The following is a 25,008-nucleotide window of genomic DNA, read 5'->3' as shown; positions in this document are numbered from 1 at the left end:
ATATAAGTGCTAGAGGCACTTAGGTTGTTTCTTTTTGCACTCATAAATGGGAATTCAGTCCGCCTCCCGTGCTGCAGATTCCCATTTGGAACTAATTTGGATTGCAGTGAAATTACCGCGAGAGACAATCAAACAAATTGTTTTTAAATCACCCTTTGTGCGTATTCACATAATTTTTAATTTGTTCATGTGTTAACTTTCATAAGTTCCAAAACTTACTCGAAGAATTCTGTTTTATTTTATTTGGTGTATGTTCAGATTGGTCATGTGCTGAGGTTCTATGGCATTTAATTTTGTAATAAATTTAGGCAGAAAATATGTTACCCTTCTATAACAGATTGTCATATTTATCAGTAAGGTATATAATATAAACGTGTTTCTTAAGAACATGCAGAAAACATTAGTCCTGCCATAGATGGGGGTAAAATGAAAATGAAATATAGCACAGAAGATGCATTGTAAATCGTAAGTAAAGGTAAGAAATAGATAAAATTTAAGGCAAAATAAGAATGTTAGTGAACTTAAAAGTAGTAATAGCGAACATACATCTATGAGTAAACAAAGCTTCATGCCAAAAAAAGGCTTATCTAGATAAATATAAATCATTCTAATACGATAACACTCGTCGTTCTACCTGGTGGGATGGAAAACAGAATGACTGCAAAAAAGAAAAAAAAAAATATAATTCTGGCATAAAAGATCTCTCTGCTTTTCTCCTCAATGAAAGCTTATACTACTGATCGCCTTTATAACTGGATGGAGCTCTTCCCTCATCTCGACATGATCAGCCGTTGTAAAAAACACTTCGTCATAATAAATTATTTCAGCCTCTGGCAACTCCTCGTCGTCTACCTGACTGAGCGCCTTGGCTGATGGCACCCCATCGGTTAGGCATGATTGATAACCCTTTCTCTCCTTTAATGATATTACCTGTGTGATGAATCACCTGCTCCAATATTCAAATGACTTTTAATGGCATCGTTACACATACTCGGCAATCGGAAGTTAAAGGAACAAGGAAAAAAAACCATGCAAAATGACAAGCAGCAAAAGGAGAGAGAGAGAGAGAGAGAGAGAGAGAGAGAGAGAGAGAGAGAGAGAGAGAGAGAGAGAGGGGATTGAATTTTTTAAAACAAAGCTTAAGTTTAACCATAATGAGAGTGATAGACCAGGCCCTTGAAAAATTAAAGTTTATAAGAGTAAAATAAAAGAAAGAAAAGGCTTCCAGTATAGGAAAAAAAAAGCCACTGAACTGTGCAGTCTGAGGTATCCTGATTTCTACAGTCAGACTGACTGTAAAGATGGCGTCTCAAACAAGTCTTGTTACAAACCAACGTCCATGCATTCCCTCCACACAAATTTGTATAATTTCATACATAATCCTTTCACAAATAAACACGGGGAAGTATTTGCAGAATGATTTCTTACGTAAGGAGCTTCAAAACTTTTTACTTTTAACCCTGTACCAAGATTCTAAAGCAAAGTTCGTTTGGTTTCATAGGATTCATATTTCAAAATAGGCAAAAATCAGTTGTCAGAAAATGACTCGGGAATAACCCCAAAATTTAAACATTAGTGCATATACGTAATAGTACAATAACAGTCACCATATGAAAGAGTGAAGTGATATTTCGTCACTATCTTTGTAGAACATTTTAGCTTTTGTCCATACACTGAGCAGAACAACAAACTGCGTCATTTCACCTGCGGAGATTCCTGAGAGGTTCAGGTAAAAATTTTCCAGTTTAATTTTTTTGTTACATTTTTAAGTATTCTAATACACGTATTTTAAATTTAAATTATTTAATTGATTAAATAATTTTTATAGAATTGTCCTCTTAAAAGGCGAGAATCGTTGCACCAAGCGAAAAACGAGCGATTATCTGGTGTATCCGGAAGTGAGGTTTAGTAAGTATAGTTACACTCATATTTCCAGCATTTTGTCATTTTCTACTATGACAGACGTCTTTTGGCCTGTTAAGTATTCAAAGACTGAATAAACAAACCGTATAGTGAGTTTCTGTGAAATCTTGGTGTTTTTTTCGAGCTGCTCCTGAATTTTTGGTATTTACTAGCTTCAGTGTTCTGAAACTTATTGTCCAGGAGTTCTAAGAAATAGGGTCTATTCAGAAAAAAAAAACAGAAAAATCTGGCTGGCAAGAAAGAGGTAGGCTTAGTAGGGCAACAAATCTGTCACTGAGACATCAGCTGATACTCACAGTGCAGTGCCTTCAGCAATTGACCAAGAGTGTTTCGGTGATGTGGACACTGATTTTAGAACTATAAATACAGAAAGGTAAATTGCAAATACTTTGGCAGTTCAGCAAGAGCTGGCTGAAAAAATAAAGAACGTCATTCCTGAAAGTAAAAAAAAAAAAAAAAAGGTAAGACCAATTCTTCAGCTGCAACTCGGGTGACAGTGTTACTTAAGTATGTTCTCATAAGTGTTTATACTTTAGATAATAATTTAGGTAATAATTTAGAAAGGGGTAGCAAATCTAATGATAAAAATTTTGTAGAGAAATCTTTTAGATGTGACAATAGTATCCATACAATGTCGATGGAAATATAGGAAGGTGGTACCATTCTTTTCATCGTATGGGAAGGAGTAAAAAAAGGGGTAAAGTAAATGGGCCATATTTTTCATATAAGATTATTTTTTCCATGCCTTTGACTGATCAAAATCAAATGAAATACCACGCAAATTGCATTGTTCTTATGGGTCTCGTGCGGTCCTAGTTATAATATAGAAAAACCTTTTAAGGTACATTAGTACTGTATAAATTTAATGTTTGTGTCAAATTGCGGAGACTTAATTCACTTGAATCGCAAGATTTATAACTGTAAGAATGATGTTAAAATATCACCCTCCTCAACCTAGACAATTTCCACAGCTATTTTGTGGAGTGAATATCCTCGAGACATGGCTGTCGAAAGTGACGTCGGAAACGCGTTCCTAATTGCCCATCTCATGGCCATTAGGAGAAAGTGAGCAGCCTTTGATCTTGCCGACTACCGTGGGGAATCACGTTAAGATGAATAAAGGATTGAAGGATTTCGAGAAGGCCATCTTAATGGTGACTAATACTGGCCATGATTAGGTTTTCAAGTGGCTGAGTGAAATACTGGAAAGTTTTTATGTTTCGGAAAGTAAGTCGTGTGGCCGATGCTGAAGCCATGCAAGCGGATTTCTAATTGGACGAATTTGGCAATTATAACGAAGATGGTCAGTTCACAGGATCCTAAACCTATGCTGAATTTGTTTATTCCTGATTCAGTTTAAGGATTCCTTTTTCAGTTTATTGTCCCTATTATTGCGACTATTTCAAGCATAAGAAAATCAATATTTTCCATGTGATATTGTACCAAAAAAGGTAAATTTAATTTCCCATTGTAAGAATAAACAAAGGAGCCACGTAATTTGGAGGTTACTATAGTAGATACATATTCCTTCTCTTGCGTCCATCTCACGCCCATTAGGAAAGTAGCCTTTGATCTTGGCCACCAGTGATGAGATTCGCGTTGAGATATGGCTTCTTGATGATGGGTAATATTGCCCGTGATTAGGTTTTAGAGTGGTTGAGTTGACCTTCGGAAGAAATTATGTTCAGCAGGACATAAGCTATGCTGCGATGTACACGACGCTTTAATTACATCAACTGGCTCTATTTATGAGAGCGAATAGTTTCTATCATCATATGAGGATACTCCGGTAATCTCTATTTTTTTGCTGAGAGAGACCATGTCTTCACCAAAATCTTAGACAGAAGAATTTATTCGTTGTGAATTTTGAAGGATAATTTTCCTTTGTCATCGTTCACAAATTGATATCTGTGTCCATGAACGCAACTTGGGGTTCTATTTCGTTATTTTATATTTTATATCTCTCTGCGTTTCATCTCGATTTAATTACTGGTTACTAAGGAAATGTGAACATTCTGGTATGCTTATCTTTTTAAAGAAAAACAAATTTGCATAATACAACAATAGTATACGGGAGCCTCATGTTTTACTTTTCCCTGGGCGCCATAATTCATGTTTATATTCACCAAAAATTTTGCGTGGATGACAAGAACGTTTTAAGCACTCACATAATACGGAACATTAAAAACGATTTTTTTTTTTTTCACAAGTTAGACGTCAGAAACTGTTTGTAGATTGGCCATCCCGAACCCATTAGAAAAAAAAAAAAAACAATTGCAACTTTTTAATCTTGTCGACGACCGCTGGGAATCACTTTCGTATGAATAAAGGATCCAGGGGGTTTCGGGAAGGGAATACTTAACGTTGCCTAATATCGCCAACGGTTAAGCTTTTAAAAGGTACCTTAAACCTCCGTGAGGCTTTATGGCGCACTGTTCAAGCCACGTTCGAGGTGCTATACAGAAGAACAAAATCTGTACTAATACTCATTTACTAGCACTGGAGATGGCGGGGCAATAACACTTCACAGTGGAAAGAGAAAAAGACTTAATAACAGATAGTATCGCAAACATATTAATTCTATTTGAGATAATTACTACCAAGTAATCCTCTCTCGCTGATCCTAGAGATGTAAAATTCATATTGTTTTTCATTTCCAGGAGAATCGCCTTGAAAAATTATTGCAATGTAACTTGCGATGAACAAGAAGATGAACTTCACGCCCAGCCGACGATAATGCTTATAACGTAAGTTTTGCTTTTCTTAAGGAGTTTGTCTAAATCAGTAAATATGTGAAGACATCATTAATAATATATATATATATATATATATATATATATATATATATATATATATATATATATATATATATATATATATATATATATGTGTGTGTGTGTGTGTGTGTGTGTGTGTGTGTGTGTGTGTGTGTGTACATATATATAGAATAATATAACTATAACTTTACCCAAATTTAACTTTTCTACTTATCAGATGCATCCACTTGGGCATCTCAAGTCTTGTAGACATTATTTATTATAACAGTCAAAACGACTGATTAATCGAGGCAGTGGTTAGATGCATCTACAGATTGGCTTCTTACATTTATCTTATTTCTTTATTATAGTTTGACGAAAAGCATTTCAATTTCTGAAGAGTACAGAGGTATTGAACTTTTTAGTTTTCTGTAAGAGAAAACTACTGAGATGGCTTTGTCTGTCCGTGTGCAGTTTTTCTGTCCGCCATCAGATCTCAAAAGCTACTGAGGCTAGGCGGCTGCAAATTGGTATGTTGATCATCCACCCTCCAATCATCAAACATATCAAATTCCAGCCCTAGCCTCAGTAGTTTTGATTTTATTTAAGGTTAAGGGCAGCCATGGCTCGTCCGTCTGGCACCGCTAGAGGAGCAACTGAGTGCTGCCCGGTCGTGGTTGAGAGTCTCATACTGCTGCACATCGAGAGTTCTGTACAGCATTATAGAAAACTCGATTGCTCCGAAGAAACTTCGGTGCATTTTTTGCTTTTTTTTTTTCGTGATTTAACATTGTTTTCAGTCTTGTTAGAAACAGTTGTATTCACATCAACTAATTAGAGAGAGAGAGAGAGAGAGAGAGAGAGAGAGAGAGAGAGAGAGAGAGAGAGAGAGAGAGAGAGAGAGAGAGAGCTTTCTATCATATTATTGTTTAATGGAAATCTCAAAATTGATACCAGTGTCATGCTTTTAGTTCTGCTTCCTGGTGGTCTTCGAAGACCACGAAAAAGAAACATAAAATGTTCCAGTTTCTCCTGAAAATATTTCCTGGGTTATTTGTCGTTAAACTTATTCAGATCAAAGCTTTCAATACGCAGGTACCAATCAATAATCACAGCTTGATATACTAATCAAACCGGCTCAATTTTCCTAATTTGTGTGTCATCTCATTTTGAAATAACAGGCGAAAATAACTAAAAACGTAAACACATAACTGCCACACGATTATTGCTTGACTTCTGCTTCTATTCCCTTTTCAGTGCCCACTTTTTCTTTTCCCCGACAGTGTTAGTAGGACGTTTGGAAAAAAACTCCCTAAACGTCGAAAAACATGTAACATTCCTGAAGTCGGAAGTTTGAACACAAATTTCACAGTGAAAGGCAGGACATTCCTCCTGGAATTTTAAAGAGAGAGAGAGAGAGAGAGAGAGAGAGAGAGAGAGAGAGAGAGAGAGAGAGAGGCGGGGGCGAGTAATCCTGTGCAAGCAATGGCATCCTCATCCTATTCGAAATTCTGAGACAAAGGGCCACTTTACGACTCGACCTCTAACAAAGAATTAACTCGACTTTGCAGTTTACTGGAAAAGTTCCTGGAGGAGGATCTGTAATAATTAACGTAAGAAGAACTTGGCTGGCAATGGTGGAGAGTCTTGCAGAAAGTCCGAGTACTGAAATGCCAGATAGTTGCACAAAATTAGTCTCAATCTCCTGGTTTCCAAAGTTGCTGAAGATAAACATTAAAATTAAAATGGCAAACGCCAATAATCTCAAAGTCCCACTGGCACGTTTTAATATAGTTGGACATTTGAGATTTGGAAATTAACCGCTAGAATGTGGAATGTGATTTGGATAATGTAGCCATTCTAAAAACGTCTAGCCATTCTTACAACTTTTAGTCATTCTTACACCTTCTAGCCCTTCTGACAACCTTGCTTTCTGTACTGACAGCAAACGTCGTACGCTTATGAATTTAAAACACACGCAATTGAAAACCAAGACCTATTTCAAATATATTTAGTTGAGATACTGGAATTTTAACTTTCTAAAATACTCCTTAATTAAGTTATCAATCTGGATGAAGAACCACCAAAGAATGAAGGATCCCTCTCTCTGTCCGTTACTTTATGACAAGCCAAAGAGTTCCCGATGAAATTACCAGTGTAATATTATGTACCCTGTGGCCAGTCGATTGCAATTTTTCTCGACTTAGGGGTGTCAAAAAATAGAAGTGGGAGAGTTCTGGATAGGTTTAGTGCTAGGCAGTAGGTATGACTGTATTAGTGACTTTTCATGCCCTTTTCTTAAATAGATTTTAAGGACTAATCAACACACGTGAACCTGATAATCAACAAAATGAAGAAAGTTAATTAGCCAAGGCTGAGCAATCTAAACCCACTAATTGGTTGATTCCTGTCGCTCCTAAAATCTAATAACTTCTTACTAGTTATAAGGTCCGCGTGCAGTAGTTTCTTTTAATAAAACTCAACATAAATATTTTAGAAAAAAAATCGTAACAAACAGAATGACCAAATACATAACCTTCTTGTCAAAGACAATCAAGGCAACTAGTTAACAAACTCTACGGTAACAGTGGTAGGCTTTCGAATTCGTAGGTCTACAAGTTGAAAAATATATTCCCAGGAGGCCCTTTATTCGTAAAATGTATTTTTTTATATTACCCCAAAATTAAATCACGCATTCCTTTGCTGGATTAGTAACACTTACACCAACATAAAATTGGTTTCAAACTACATATATTGACTATACAAAAGAACCGTATGCGATCGGGGGTGAAATTTTGCTAGGCGCTGGAAAATGGTCTGGATGTTGCAACCTGTTTTCAGTAGTCTATGGTTCTAGAGTTTTCTCATTTTACGTTCTCGAGTAACAACTACAACAAGGTGGAGCGCGTGTACTTTAGAGAACGGTAGATGGTTGGGAGGAATGGTTCGGTTATTGTATCTACACCTTTGGCTTGCGGAGTCATGTCCTTCTCTACTATAAAACTGTAGGAAATCTGATTTATGAAGTAATACTTTGTCGTAGATACATGGCCAACATATATAGAAATAACTGTAGAAAGTTGTAAAAAGAAGCCTCTCTCTCTCTCTCTCTCTCTCTCTCTCTCTCTCTCTCTCTCTCTCTCTTCTCTGATACACATCTTATTGGAACTTCTCGGGAGAAAATCTTTATAAACATAAAAAAAGATACTATATGCACATGACTAATAACAAGAAAATCGAGTGTTATCTTTTATTTGTATTCGCGCACTTTCCTGCAGTGTAATTATGTATACAAACGTATTTTCACATTTGAAAATATTGATATAATACTTTCCACAACATTACAGAGAAGCAAAAAGCCCGTTCTTAGCCCGTGACTCACTGTAGTGTGGCTATGGTTTCCAACAGTAAATTCCCCTGCAGTTGTAATGAATACCAAAAGGTAAAAAAAATTCAGTTGCTACTAATGAAAGAACACAAAAATAAAAATTAGAAATGAACTCTGACACAACCTGACCTCAACGATATTTTGATGTGAGATGCAGTATTTGTTTCTGGCTTTTGATAAAAGACCACACGGTAACACTATTCAATAACGAACCCAGATGTGTTCTATACTCTGAAAACTTTAAGAAGAAATTATTTTTTTTGTATATGCTTTATACATGCTAACCATTCATTTCACCTACATGTAATTTCCACCCCAAAAGTAAAAAAAAATGTGAATGCTTCTAATAAAGCGAGACACTCAAATAAGTGATCATATCCTTGTCCATTATATTGTTACCTGTTTCCTCCACAAAAAAGAAAAATAAGCACAAATGGGCTGTAAATTGTATGAAATAACACCATGTAATTACACCATGAAATTAAGGATTCATATTTATATGTGTGTGTGTGTGTGTGCGTATACTGCGTGTGTGTTTTACAGCACATGTCATCGTCAGGGTTCTTGTTGCTTTTTGTACGTTTTTCTCTGTAATTTTAGGTTTGTTTTATGCTTTTGAGGAAGAAGGGGAAAGGGAGTTATTAGATAATATGAATCCTTAATTTCATGTTGTGATTACATGATGTTATTTCATATAATTTACAGTCCATTTGTGCTTATTTTTCTTTTTTGTGAAGGAAACAGGTAACAATATAATGGACAAGCGTTTTCGGAACGGAAAACTATTATACTCAGCTGCTTTCCTATTCAGTGACTCATCATATCCGATCTGTCACTTTACCAGGCACACTCGAGCGCGCGCGCGCGCACACACACACACACACACACACACACACACACACACACACATATAAATATATTATATATATATATATATATATATATATATATATATATATATATATATATATATATGTATATATATATATATATATATATATATATATATATATATATATATATATATATATATATATATATTGTGTGTGTGTGTGTGTGTGTGTGTATGTGTGTCTGGTAAAGTAACAAATCAGATACGATAAGTCACTCAATAGGAAAGCAGCTGAGTACGCTCTCTACTTTCATAATCCTTTTCAATTCTCCCTATAATTACTGGGAGCATCATTGCCTAAATTATGGTCCATGGTAGACAGAAGAATCTTTTGATGTGGACTCGTAATTGTACAATAATCACCACTGCTCGGCAGAGGTTAATCTGGGATAAGAGACCGCCAGTAATTATCTTTCTAAGAAGATAGGAAGAGAAAATTAAACCTTTCATTTCTGGAAGACTGCTTATGAAAAAGAAAGATAAGTCTATATTGTATCTTTTTTTTATGATTTCCAGAGAATTAAATATGCAATGGTGATTTTCGGTTGGGAATTACTTAACACTTTAAAAAATGTAAATCAGTAATATAGCGTCATTTCATTCACAATATTTTTATATTTCACAGCGCTTCATCGGCGCAGACAATCAGTAGCCGCTGATGGTTAGATTAGTCAAAGCAAATATTTTGTTGGGTCCATATCGTGGAATCCAGGTCATAAAGGTCACAGGGAAAAAAGTCACAGGAAGAAACCCACCAGAAAAAAAAGGTCACATTAGTCATTGCTAGATAGTGATCCACCTTTGCGGCGTGTTTAGTACAAACCCGTTTGGGATCACCGTAAAAGCATAAAAAAATAGATTGTAAATATCATAAAGATAATGACCCCCAAGAAATATTAGTCCTAGATAACGACCCCCGAAAACCCTTGGGGGTCACTATCTAGGAAAGATCCAAAATGTTTTCTGTTTTATTACTTTAATTGCCGAAATAAATTAATGTGACTTTTTTTCCTAGTCAAAATCGTGACTTTTCTAGTCAAAATTGTTACTTTTTCCAGTGATTTTTTTCTGACTTTTTTTCCCAGCCAAAATTTTTACTTTTTCCTGACTTTTTCCTGTGACTTTTCCTACCCAAAATTGTGACTTTTTTCCTGTGACTTTTTGTCTCTGACTTCTTTTCCTGTGACTTTATTGCCGGCCACCATATCTTGCGAAGTGACTTGACTACGTGTTGGATAGCGTGAACGTGGGACGGCGGGCTCGGCTGCCTCCCATCACCAGCCGCTGCCGAGCTTCATCAGTCGTGGTGGAACACTTGTATGGTTCAATACGGATGAGAAAAACTAATCGCATTCGGGCAGAACCATGTATCTGTGTGTCTTGCCACACACACACACACACACACAAACACCCCAGTGCGGAGGTTGTAATCTGGACTAAAGTAGGAAATGAATTGGAACATTTGATTTAGTTGTTAGTAAGTACACCATACTTTGACATATAACGTAACCATTTACCATGAACATTTGTAACGCAGTGAAAGTAATTTACATACACACACACACACACACACACATATATATATATATATATATATATATATATATATATATATATATATATATATATATATATATATATATATATATATATATAACAGTATATATATATATATATATATATATATATATATATATATATATATATATATATATATATATATATTATATATATATATATATACACACAGTATACACACACACACACACACACACACACATATATATATATATATATATATAAATGTTATATATATTTATAAATGAATTGCTTTCACTATAAATGTTCATGGTAAATGATTACGTTATATGTCAAAGTATGGTGTACTGACTAACTAAATCAAATGTTATTACCTATTGTGGCAATTCATTTCCTACTTCAGTCCAGATTACATCCTCCGCACTGTTACTCTAACCTCTGCGCGCGTGTGTGTGTGTGGCAAGACACACATATACATGGCTCTGCCCGAATGCAATTAATTTTTCTCATCCGTATTGAACCATACAAGTGTTCCATCCCGGCTGATGAAGCTCGGTAGCGGCTGGTGTTGGGAGGCAGCCGAGCCCTTCGTCCCACGTTCACGCTATCCAACACGTAGTCAAGTCACTTCGCAAGATATGGTGGCCGATAATTAAGTCACGGGAAAAGAAGTCAGAGACAAAAAGTCACAGGAAAAAAGAAGTCAAAGAAAAAGTCACAAAGTCAAAATTTTGGCTAGAAAAGAAGTCATGGGAAAAAATCACAGAAAAAACTCACAATTTTTTGGTAGGAAAAATGACAGGAAAAAAGTCAGAAAAAAGTCACAATTTTAGCTAAGAAAAAGTCACAGAAAAAAGTAACAGAAAAAGCCACAAATTTGGCTACGACAAAAGTCACAAGAAAAAAGTCACATTAATTTATGGAGGCAGTTAAAAACAATTAAAAGAAAATATTTTGGATCTTTCCTAGATAGTGACCCCCAATTACTTTCACTGCGTTTACAAATGTTCATGGTAAATGATTACGTATATTTATATATATATATATATATATATATATATATATATATATATATATATATATATATATATATATATATATATATATATATATATATATATATATATATATATATATATATATATATATATATATATATATATATATATAACGTATATATATATGTATATATATATATATATATATATATATATATATATATATATATATATATATATATATATATATATATATATATATATATATTCGTTTGTTTCCTTTTGGACTTCGCTCAGGTCAGCATGTGTCAAAATAAGTCTTATAAATAAGGCAAGTAGATTGTTGGGACCACGCCATCACAGTTACCATAGTTACCATTTCGACCATTGCTGTAGATATCCTTCTCGCCTTTTTGGGGAATTTTGTTGATCACCTTTCAGTACCAACTCCTCTTCTGTCTAGGATTTAGCGTTCTTTGTACTGTGAAACTGTTAAACAATCACCCTGACAGTTAGACAGATGTCAAAGCACGTCATTTTTTGGAGATCTTGCAGATTATATTGAACTGGGTTATCCTGCTCTAGTTTTTCCACATGTAAAAATTCTGAACCGTAGGGATGAAGCTAGATAGAAGAGATTCTTTTTTAGTCTCACTTCGATGGCACAATACAAGGATAAACCAGAATTTCATAGAGAGCGGGAGCTTTATGTGACTGCTAACAAACACGCCCCTTTGCAAAGGCCTCTGAAATGGTGCCGTTGCTGTGGGACTGGGTTTTCGGTTCACATATGACCATTACCATTTTGACACTTTTGATCTGAAATTATAGCTTACCTCCTGTATTTCTAGGTCCTCAAATATTAGTCTGACCTGCCGTGAACGCTAAAGAAGATGGTCGAATTTCAAAAACTCCATCAGAACGCTCTTAAATTTAACAATTTCTTATGCTGATCTTATTCTAATACCGCCCCTTCTCTCTCTCTCTCTCTCTCTCTCTCTCTCTCTCTCTCTCTCTCTCTCTCTCTCTCTCTCGTTGTTAGGTAACCAATTTGTTCTCAGCCACGTAAAATAAATCTAATCCTTCGGGCCAGCCCTAGGAGAGTTGTTAATCAGCTCAGTGGTCTGGTTAAAGCAGTTATAAGCAGTGAAAAAAACAATGTCTTCTATAAACTTTAGAAATATATCCTTTCTTAGACAGGGGATAACTACCCATTCCATTTCACAATCAGTCAAGTAAAAATCAACCAAAATTTAAATCAGCATTAGAATATCTCATCTTAAATATCAACATAGATATGGAGAAGAAATACAACCAAACATAAGTTACGCATTAAATACCGTGACAAATTAGTGCAAAGTAATTCTGTTACGAGGAAAAGACATCAATAGAATTGCTGATTTTACCTTTCTTGGCTAACCATGTACTAACAAACATCTTTGAGTTTACATGTGTACAATAATACCTCATAATACTTCATGACAGCACTCTCTTTGATTCATCTTGTCTTCCATACAGAAGAGATTCACACAAAGATTAAACGTGCTCAATTGGCCTTTCAGGAAACAGTGGCTGTAACGCCGGTACTACTGATGAAATTGTTAATGCTAACCATGACATTAATGTTAGAAATGACTGCCAAGCAATGCTGAACAAAAAGGAAAGAAAATAGTAGCTTCATTACGAAATCAAAACGGACTGTTTCCCTCCCCGCTAACATCAGAAGAGATGCTCTCTGGGAGCCACTCATTGTGTTCTACAAAGACGTTTACGAAATGAAGAGACGCAATGAACCCCAAGCTCCACAAAGAGTCGAAAATAAAAGCGCGTTTGTCAAAGATGGCTATACGGTCGGTTTTGTTTCACTAACAAAGGAGGAGAGCAAAAAATAGAGTTGGTCTGAGTTGCTGCTTCAGACCTATTGCTGATGAAGTGATCAGAGCCAAAGATTTACTCTCATAAAATGTGCAATATGACTGCCTAGTTTTTATTGCTCTTAGTAGTCGTAAAAAGGATATCCAGTATAATATAATGTGACGCATAAATAAACAAATAGTGAAGAAATAAGTGATTTTTTTTGAAAAAATAAACTTCCATTTTATTCACAAATTATGTTCAAAGTAAGTCCTATGAAACGCGTCTTAGAATTAATATCGGAAGTTGGCAAAAGACAAGAACATCTATCCAAATCTAAGCTACTTGAAGAAATAACATCATGAAGGAAAAATATTCAATAATCCAAAAAAAACTTTGCTGTTGTTTCTTCCCAGCATTAGAGAACGTTTTATTGCTAGACAGGGATACCATGAGCCTTCCAACTGTTCAGGCACAAATTTTCGTAAGTTAATTTGCAAGTGTATTCGTCCATGTGTGTGTTTTATTGGGATTAATTATAGGTGGCAAAATATCTAACTCTTGCTCAAAGAAAGAATGTCAGTCAACTTTCTGCGTACGCAAAGCGCGTATGGACCAATATAGTCGGGAACTCAATATGTGTATTGGGAAAGAAGGATTAATTTCTTTGTTATAAAATATTTCTCCCATTGGAAAATTTCACCTCCTTTTCTATTACTTATTTAAAGATAAATAAAAACTCATGCGACACCTGTCAACGCATAGACCAAAGTGGGAAAACAAAAACGATTAGCTATAGCTTTACTAAATAGTTATAAAAGGAATGGTGTGTTTTGCTTGTAAGTAGAGGAATGCACTCATTCCAACACTAATAAACTGTTGCATTTTCAGTTCTGTAGAAAAATAATCATTTGAAGACACCTAAACTCTAAAACATTTCACCCGCACAACATAGCTAGCAGTTTTTCGCTTTGGTTATACTTTTTCCCATTAATGTCTGAATTATAGACCGATTTCTATAAGTCACCGGTGTCCATTCTCTCCGTGGAACTCATCTGCCTCTAGATACTCTTCCTCAAACCGTTCGCTACACACACACTGTCGCATTTACAACTTGCAGCCTTTCACCACTTCTCACATCACACAAACCATGAAAAATTCACCTTAAAATCTTTGAATTCTTTCATCATTCGCATTTCACATCGTCGTCCCACTGGAATGAACGGGAGTTCCATATATAAACTTTTATGACATTGACATTCTAACATTTTCACCTACTTTCACCCATTGTCGTGCCATTCTTTTAATGATAAATCTCTCTCTCTCTCTCTCTCTCTCTCTCTCTCTCTCTCTCTCTCTCTCTCTCTCTCTCTCGTCCTGTATACTTTTCAACTTTAAGCCGTTTCAACTAAAATGGTGTGACTACAGAAAGAAAAAAAAACCACAAAGGTCATCAGTCGCTGCTTTAGTTGCTGAATAATGAACTGACCCCCAATGGAGAAAACTTACAAATTACTTGTCACGTCATATGCCAACATAAAATCTCATTAGCTTGGTGTCGAATCCCCAAACGCAAACTACACCTTCCACCTCTATCCTGCGAAAACTCTTGCGTTTCCTGGACATTAAAGCTATTCCTTTATTGTACATCTTTACCTTCGTCTATCTAACACACTGTGTAATCCTCCCTAAGTCCCACCTGACACTGGTAAGGCAGGGATAGAACAGGTGAAATTGTCATCGTGGGCATGAATAGAACATTTTTTCAAGGAAAATAAAAAGAAATTTTTAAAAGTTTATGCAGAGTTTTGTACTAGTATTTAAAACGAGGACTTGTGGTCATTCTCTAGTTCGAAGTAAGGTCGTACTTTGAACGAGACTGGCGTACTGGAAACGGAATTGCCGTACTGCCAACGTGGCATGAACGACCTGAGCGTGGTGCGAACTGATGAAAATAGTAGTGATATCTTTGTAGCTCTCTAGTTTCCAATTATATAGTATTGCAACCAGTGTACCATAAGTTCCTTTTGCTCACGGGTGAGATGTGTCTGTGTTTTTGCCTTTTTTGTCTTACCCTGCTGATTATTTGTTTCTTCATTTTCCGAATTTTCTTTATTTTCAGCAGCAGCAGTAGGCATAGATAGGTATATGCAAGCAGCCTCCTTACTGCATTTTTTGGAGGCTCCTGTCCTTTGTCCCTGTTGTTTCCTGCCTCTACTTAGCAAGTTCACTGACTGAAGTACTGAATCAGAATGAGATCGGGTGAGAACGGGGGCGTATTTATAGCAGATCGGGCAGGAAATTGGCCCACATCTCCGTTCTGGACGTATTAAAGACTGACTGCGAACGCAGTGTAAACGGACAAGACTGAAAATGAACTAACTCAAACGGACATGTCGTATTGTAAACCATTTAGGAACGACCTAGAACGGGTTGAGACTGCAAACGGGAGGAGACTTAGTGCAAACGGGGTTAAATGACTTCAAGATGGGTTAACTCCTCTTAAGAACGGACTTCAAACGACATTGAAGATGACTTCTTCCCGTTTTTAAACGTTGTGCAGACGTTACACAAACGGTAATGCACTTACCTGAAACTGTGTCAGGTCGTAGTTTAGGCCGATATTGCCCCTTTCAGCCCGTCCTTATCCAGCTTCATAAAATTTTATAAACGGGCATGAACGCACTTTAAACAAGTTCAGTGTGAAGGGGCCTTAAAGACGGGACACTTGGCTTACCTGAAAAGACCAAGAGCCAAGCAGGATGCCTGTTCATTAGTTGTTTCATTGGATGAAATATTAATGACGTTACTGCATTTCTTTTCTAGCACCATGAGGCAACATATACTAATATATTCGGTATTTAGATTTAGTTGTAACCTCAGCTGCAAAAGCTGTATTTTTTAGATTATAGAAACCCACCCTGAATATCCAGACAAGATCACAGCACGTACTAACACCCAACAAGAGACAGAGGGCCGTGGACTTGGATGCCGGATCTAGATAACGATAAGAGATGTGTACATACATACATACATACATAATGCATGCATACATACACACACACACGACCACACACACACACACATATATATATATTAGTTATATATGTATATACATATACGTACATACATACATTTTCTATACCATATATAATATATATATATATATATATATATATATATATATATATATATATATTTATATTATATATATCTATATATATATATATATATATATATAATAAGATATATATATATATATATGCCGGATCTAGATATACATATATATATATATATATATATATATATATATATATATATATATATATATAAATATATATAGATATAGATAGATAGATAGATACACACACAACACTCACACAAATATATATTAAAAGAAAAAGCCATGGAGAATATTAAGAATGGAAGAAATGTGGTTAGATGCGATGAGTATCATTATGATATTACAAATATTAAGCTTTTTTTTTTTAAGAATGATAATAGAATATCGTCGGGAATCTCGGTCCTCCTGGTCACGTTTCCGGAAAAGAATGACAGTGATTGGTCATAATGTCACAGCGACGTGATGGTCAGGGAAGATGGAATTGACTTCCTCCGAAATTTTTCGACTGCTTATCAGCCAAATTCACATTTTTCCCCCCTTTTTATAGTATGGGACCTTGTAGAAAACGTGGGAGAATTTTCTCTGCTGATGTGAATAAAACAGCATTTTCCGAATACATATCTTAACTTTTAATTTAATATTGTGTTCGCGTCACTGTAAAACACACGAACACACACACACACACGTTATATTAAATATATATATATATATATATATATATATATATATATATATATATATATATATATAGTATATATATATATATATATATATATTATATATATGTATATTTAAATATAATATATATATATATATATATATATATATATATATATATATATATATATATATATATATATATATATATATATATATATATATATACATATATATATATACACAAATATTTACATATATAAATATATACATTATATATACATATATAAAAATTTGTATATATATTTACATGTATAATATATATATATATATATATATATATATATATATATATATATATGTGTGTGTGTGTGTGTGTGTGTGTGTGTGTGTTTATTTATATATATGTATATATCACTGTATTTTCTCCGGCAAATGACGACTTATCATTCGACTTATCATTCGCAGCACCAAATAACCAAACCTTAACAGGACAGCTAAAAAAGACAAACGACCAAATAGATCTTCACGAAAGGAACTGCCTTCACGGACCTGTTTAACCGGAGGAATTAGCCATTCACTGGTTAATATATCAGTGGAAGAGAATGTTTGTAGAAAAATTTAAACTAGATTAGATGAAGGACCTGAAATTTACCCTAACTTCGATTAGGTTCATTCTATCGCTGCCGTAAAGCGAATGCTTTTATAAATAAGATTGTTTGAGCTCCAAGCAAAACTGCCTTGTATTATCCAGTCTTACTATATTGTAACGTAAATGGGTTGAAGGTTTTGTTCAAAGTTTGATAAAATAAAGAAGAAACGCTGCCGTGATTTGTATCTCCCTTTGGATATACTGTAACGTAACTGGGTTGAAGGTTTTGTTCAAAGTTTGATAAAATAAAGAAGAAAGGCTCCTGTGATTTTGTATATCCCCTTGGATTGCTGTATTTGTTAGCAGAGCGTTCACCACGGCAACCTTCAACCCAGTGGGTTACCAGCACGTTCCTGGGAATATTTACTCCTGAAATGGAGTTCAATTGCAAGGTAATACATTTGTTTGGAGTTATGGACATTGCTAGTGGGAATAAAATGGGCTAGAAAGTGCAAAAGATGAAAGTGACGTTCTTGACAATATTATGGAAACGAAGAAAGGCGCAGGTGATTATGAAATGATGGAACGTGGTAGTGAGCAAGATATTGTAACGGAAATACGTGATGTGGTTAGGGATAAGGATCTTGCTGATGAGAAAGTAAGTAGCGTAGTGATAAATGACAATGATGGAGGGGGTTGTGAGTATTTATACATTAGTGATGAGGGAGAATTGGTTGAAGAAACAGGTACTTTTGTTAGCCAAAAAGGTGAAAATGAAGAAAAACCTGGGAAGAGGGATATTGCAAAATTGTGGTCTGAAGTTGTAAATAATCAGAAAGTGATAGATTTTGACCACTGTGAAAACGTGAAGTCTTTTAGCAGAGTAGGGGAATTAATAAATGCATTAAAGAGAGCCAGCAATTTCTGGTGAATGAAATTAAGAAAAAAAAACAATTTAAGAGTTAAAAAGGCTAGAAATAGAGTAGAGGATTTCGCTGGGAAAAACAATAAGCAATCTTTTTAAAGGGGTTTTGTTAAGGAGCTGTGTAGTGTTTTAGAAAATAATGATAAAGAATGGGAAGATAGATTTGATAGATTGAACCGTTGGTGGCTGAACAGATTAGCCACGTTAAAAGATGAGTTGGATAGGGTGTGTAGGAGAGGGGCCTGTAATTATGCAAGTTATAATGCTCCTTCAATAGTTAAAAAACCTCCACAGTTCGAGAAAATGGGTGGGAGAAACAGTGGTAGGAAGGAAATCAAGAGATGGATTGAACAGGCAAAACTATGTGCCAATCAACTTTAACCTGGTAGGTACTGAGGCCGTAGATTATGTTGAAGTTTGATAGATCCGGCTAGCACAAGAATGCGTCATTCTAAGCCTAAAACTTTGGAGGAAATGGAGACTAAGCTACTAGAAGCGTATGCAGATAATAAGGATGATATGGTGAAAAGGAAGGAACTGTGGTATGTACAAGAGGAAATACGAGAAGGTGTTTGGGAGTATTTAGACAGAATTACTGACCTTGAAGAAGAAGGTGAGGGCAAAGCAGTCTGCTCTAAGGAGAGGGAAGTCATGAAATGTATGATTTTTTAAAAAGGTTTGAGGGGCAGGAAAATTGCCTGTGACCTAAAGGATAAGATTGAAAACGGAGCCATGGACCAGTAAGATGATGCTGGAAGGTTTGTGCAAGATAGAGAACAAAGGGTATGAAAGAATTTGATAATATTTCTGACAGTCAGGTACATAGCAGGAGGAGAGATGATAAGGTAATTAAGTGTTGGACCTGTGGGGAGCAGGGTAATATATCGTACCAGCGCAAAAATGCAGGTTTTTCTGACAATATGGTGCAGGATCATGGGGAAGGACACCAGTATAAGGGAAGGCTGGTTAAAAGCAGAATCCAAAATAAACATGTTTTGGAAAATCAGTTTACGGGTATTTGTTGGTCTTGTGGGAATGAGGGTCATCCATTTTATAAGTGTAATCTGTACTCTAGTAAGAACAGAGGGATAAATAATTCGAGAGGAGACAAGGTTGTGAGGGAGATGTCATTGCAGGAAGGTGATGATGCCCAAGAAAACTTGCGAGGCCGGACGTTGAAGTGAACGTCCGGCCAAGTGAATGTTTACATAAGAGAGGAGACACGAGGAAGTTAAGTATACCTTAGTTTAACCAGACCACTGAGCTTGTGTAAGATAAAGTGGATTTTTACTTATTATTACCATGGTCTAGCCTAATAAGGTATATTAGAGAGATTTTGCCTTAGTGAAATTATTACTGATAAATCTTTTGTGCATTTTTTGTGTGTTCGTGTGTTAATAAAGCTTTTGCGCAATTTTGTGTGTTCTTGTGTCTGCAATTTCTTAATTTTGCCCAATTTTTATGTTGGTGTTTTATCATTTATTCACTTAGTATTTTACACATTTTGATACTTTAATATTGCATATTTGATTTGATTTTCATTTATTAAGATTTCCATTTCGAATCTTGAGTAATTCTTGATAGTTTAAATTTTGCTTGGTTAACACAATTTCTTGATAAATTAAAGTTTTGTGGAATAATTTTGTTTAAGAAAAATTAATTACATCTTGTGTTGTTTTCAAGTAATGATAAATTTTTCAGATTGTGAATTCTAATTATAAATTTTGAAGTTAAAAATAGATTTTTGTATTTAAAATTTTTAAACACAGTGTTTTATTTGTTGACCACCAGTGAATAGGATTAATTGTGTGTTCATAAGGCAAAGTGATAAACAGGTTTTGTTCCCTTTAGCTTTGCTGAAGTGAATTAAGACCAGGGAAACAATTATAGTTGTTTGATGGAATGATGCCATTTTTCTCTAGTATATTTCTTGTTTGATTGTTAACACCTCACACATATCTTGATAAAATTAGTTTGATTTTTCAAGGTGATAAAAAAGTTTTAAGGGATCACTGCTGTCTTTAGAGTGTTCAGTCGTAATTTTATTGTTATGAGAGTTCAGGCATCTGGCTGAAGTGAGGTAAATTTTTGGATTTTGTGACTAGTGGTGTAATAACCAGGTACTTGTTACACTTCGTGACAATATATATTATATATTATATTATATGATATATAATTATATATATATATATATATATATATATATATATATATATATATATATATATATGTGTGTGTGTGTGTGTGTTTGTGTTTAATGTTTGTATAAACCACCAATTTTTATTATTACATCCAGTTTATCTTTGTAATTGCACCTAAAGAGAATTATATATAAGCACAGCTCCCTTGGCGTAGAGAGAGAAAGAGTAACTTGTTTTGGGAATAACATGTTCCCAAAATAAGTCACTGCCGTTCCTTTGTTAAGCCCGGAAGGTATAGGTTCGAATCCTGGCTCGGGTAAATGCACCTATCATATATTATAGATGCATGCGTTTTGGCTTTCAAAATAAGTTTGTTGCTCATGCGGATAATGTTGTTGTATTGCATCTATCCATCTCTTAATTATACGCCTTTGGTTGATATATCTTTTAACAAAGATTTAGCTAAATCAGTGTACTGAGCAAATTATATGGAATGAGTATCAAGCATATTAAAATTCAGAGTATTATTATTAGTGGGTCTAGAACAGTTGATGTTCAATAAATCTCCTTACTGAAAATGACTCAGTGGCTACCTTCATCTCATTAAAATTATAGTTGTCATTTAAGACTACAAATTCACTTTTGTGAAACATGCTCGGTCTCTCTTTTCTTCTGTTAAATTTCTTTTCCCAGATATGGCCTTCACCGGCGTATGTGAGCTTAATACTGCAACAAAGATGATTAATAGCCTCAAATATTGCATAAGTACTAGAACGATTCAAGTAAAACATAAATTCAGAAGAGTATGTAGATGGCTATGAAATACCCATATGATGGATTACTGATCGATAATACAAAGTTCCCTCAGTAGGAGAATTTTGGATAGAGTTTACAGTTGTGGAAGGTAGCAGCCGTTCAACAAATCTATGAAATATCAATGTAAAGCGACAAAGTCTAATATGTATTTTGGGATTGAGGACCCAAGATATCTCTTGGGAGAGGAGAATGACAGCCGCGAGTTACGAAATGAAACCAGTGGAGGTTGTTAGATTAAATTCTCTGTGAAATATACTGTGAGGTTGAGAGGTGCAAGGTGAATTTAAAATAAAAAGTTGATTTTGGTCATAAATACAAAAAGCGTAAGGTTTTGTCCTTGAAAGTGTTGTATAATTCGAAATGAAGGAAAAAGCGAGTAGATTGAATTCTTGCAATAGCAATGAAAATGAATGGACAAAGTTATGAGACAAAACACTTAAAGAATTAGGGAAATCTTTGCGGTAATGTTGTTAAATATATATATAAGAGTAGCGCAGGCAAGGTTGCATCAGTTGTTATGGATAGGCTTCACCGAGGAATTTATCGTCTATTGAACGTTAAAATGAATTTACCCGTAAACCCTATACTTTTTATTTAGAAGCTTTTATCACCATTTATTTACATCATGGACTGTTCTACCTACAGGTATTGATATAAGATATCCAATATATAATAAAAAAAAGAAACTTGTAACAGTGCCTACGACATGCACCCAAAGATCCTCCGATATCAATCCATTTCAGTCATCCTCAAGTATCTATAAACCGTCTGAGCAAAGAGCTCCTAATTCCTTGCTTATTTCTCGAGAAACCATCATGAGTTTGCGTTTAATTCTCTGATCAACGTGGAATTAAAACTGAACCTTCCCTGGTGAATCCTATGCTTGGAGAGAGAGAGAGGAGAGAGAGATTCGTACATGAAATATTCAAATCAGTAATTATTCTGATCAGGAGGAACGCTGAACATTCAGTAAAAGCAAGCCTATATGTCCCGAAGACTTGATAAGTCATCTGACTCGTATTCCATCTGCCTCTTAATTGGAAACATGTAGTTTTATCTCATGATACCGGGGTAAGGAACTAATGATGTTAAGAAGTTTTACCTTCGCTAGTCATCACTGATAAAGTTTGTTGCGTTAATTTCATAAATATATAAATAACTTGAGATGAGTACATGACAAATAATTACTTTGCAATAATATTTCTATCTAGAAATTAGAATATTTGGAATAGTTGTACTTATTTGTATTCACTTTTCACTTAAAAATAAAACTCAGAAAGCTACTTTAATTTTTTTTTTTGTTATATATTTTATTACAGAAAACATTCACTAAGCATAGAAAGAAATAAAGAAACTCCAGGAACTACAGCAGTAAAGTAAAAGGTTAAGGTTCGTTAAATATTTTGTTGGTCAATAATTAATCATCTTTTCAGACTTGACTAAGACAGTTTATAATAAATCAACCTAAATCCAGAAAACATTTCGAGGTCGGCAAATCGATAAATTAAATAGATTAATCGTTAAATTGATTACTATTCTAAACATACTCTTAATATAACCTTACCATTTCCACTGTGGCTCCAGATACGACATATATATATATATATATATATATATATATATATATATATATATATATATATATATATATATATATATATATATATATATATATATATATATGTATAATATATACACACATATATATACATGTATATATATATATATATAATGTGTGTGTGTTTATATATATATATATAATAATATGAAAGTTTATATATATAGTTTGGCTTCCATATAAATATATAAACCATATATGACAGACCCAGACAAAATTTTATATATACGGCCTATATATATATATGTCACCCCAGAAAGGTTTTAAGTATAAAATTAATATATATATACCCTACTCTATACATGAAAGATATATAATAATTTATGATAATATACATATAAAAAATAATCGTTTATTACCAAACCACTTGACATACCCAGACAAAATTTTGCACACGATAAAATTTTTAAGTCTACTTGAAAACCATAATTTATGATAATTTCTTTAATTGTTTATTACCTCGATAAAATCTACATTGAAAACCTAAATCGATCATTTCTTTCCTCAGTAAGCGAAACCGAGTCCACGCATGCATAGTAGTGGCTTAAAGTGATGCTTTCAGCCAACAGAACCCACTACTAAAACTCAATCTCTCTCTCTCTCTCTCTCTCCCTCAAGGCATCACTCTCTAGTTCCTCCTTGGACAGGTCGGTATAGTTCTCGTCTCGCACTCTGCTGGGCCCACGTTCGAGTCTCTGGCAGGCCAATGAAGTATTGGAGGAATTTATTTCTGGTGATAGAAATTCATTTCTTGTTATAATGTTGTTCGGATTTCACAATAAGCTGTAGGTCCTGTTGCCAGGTAACCAGTTGGTTCTTAACCACGTAAAATAAGTCTAATCCTTCGGGTCAGCCCCAAGAGAGCTGTTAATCAGCTCACTGGTCTGGTTAAACTAAGGTATACTTAACTTTTCAAACACTCTGGAGCAAAAATCTATGAGGTTTATTGCTGATTATTACCTACATAGAAGAACAACAATTTACTATTCAAAAAAATGGAAGGCAAGAAGGGAAAGATCTCGTTTATGACTACGTTATTGTACGAATTGACTACATTTTACATATGAGACATCTAGCAACCACTTCATCATGCGAAAAGCGATAATCACAAGTCATTTGCCCCACCAGTTCATACATATGGTTGAAGACATTATTGATATAATAAGTAAATAAACACATTCCCTTTTTGCGTACAGTGTTAAAATGGGCCAACACAAATCCTTTGTCATTTATTACATGATCACCAACATCGTGTTGGAAAAACAAGCTTACACAACACGTCAATTCATACCTTTTGCTAGTGTACTCATACACGGTAAGGAACAGTATTCACATCATGTAGGAAAATAAAATTATTGTTTTTGGTTATATATTAGAGTGATATATATTTATTTGTATCTTTTATCAACGCGTATTTATTCAAAACAAAATATAACCGATTGCCTAACATTCTTCCAAGAAGGGAAATATTTTGTTTGATTCATGATTACATTATTGTACAAATTGACCAAGTTTATAGATGCCATATGTGTAACTTTATACACAATTCTTTCTTAAGGAATTTGATGTCATTGGAAAGATAATGAGTTGCAATTTATTATGTAAAAACGTCCCTAAAACCAGTATAAAAATTCGTATCATGAGTTGAAGTTAGCCATATAGGAAAGTGTTTTGCCACTTTTTTTTCTTAATATGATTCACCTAATAATAGGAAAGAAGTAAGAAGGCATAACAGAGTATAGACTGAATATTTCTCATTAAAATAGGACACCTATTCTCATACAA

General features: G+C 34.5%; 1 long non-coding RNA gene across 1 annotated transcript in view; it reads left to right on the top strand.

The window, feature by feature from the left end:
• Positions 1–25,008, top strand: part of LOC136830243 (uncharacterized) — a 119,803-nt gene that overhangs the window by 75,043 nt on the left and 19,752 nt on the right. Inside the window, exon 2 of the long non-coding RNA XR_010850620.1 lies at positions 4,584–4,670. This is a non-coding gene — a long non-coding RNA (uncharacterized lncRNA). The remainder of the gene's footprint in view (positions 1–4,583; positions 4,671–25,008) is intronic.

Source organism: Macrobrachium rosenbergii, chromosome 4 (genome assembly GCF_040412425.1).
Source record: "Macrobrachium rosenbergii isolate ZJJX-2024 chromosome 4, ASM4041242v1, whole genome shotgun sequence".
Taxonomy (NCBI): Eukaryota; Metazoa; Arthropoda; class Malacostraca; order Decapoda; family Palaemonidae; genus Macrobrachium; species Macrobrachium rosenbergii.
This window is presented reverse-complemented; position numbering and strand designations above follow the sequence as displayed.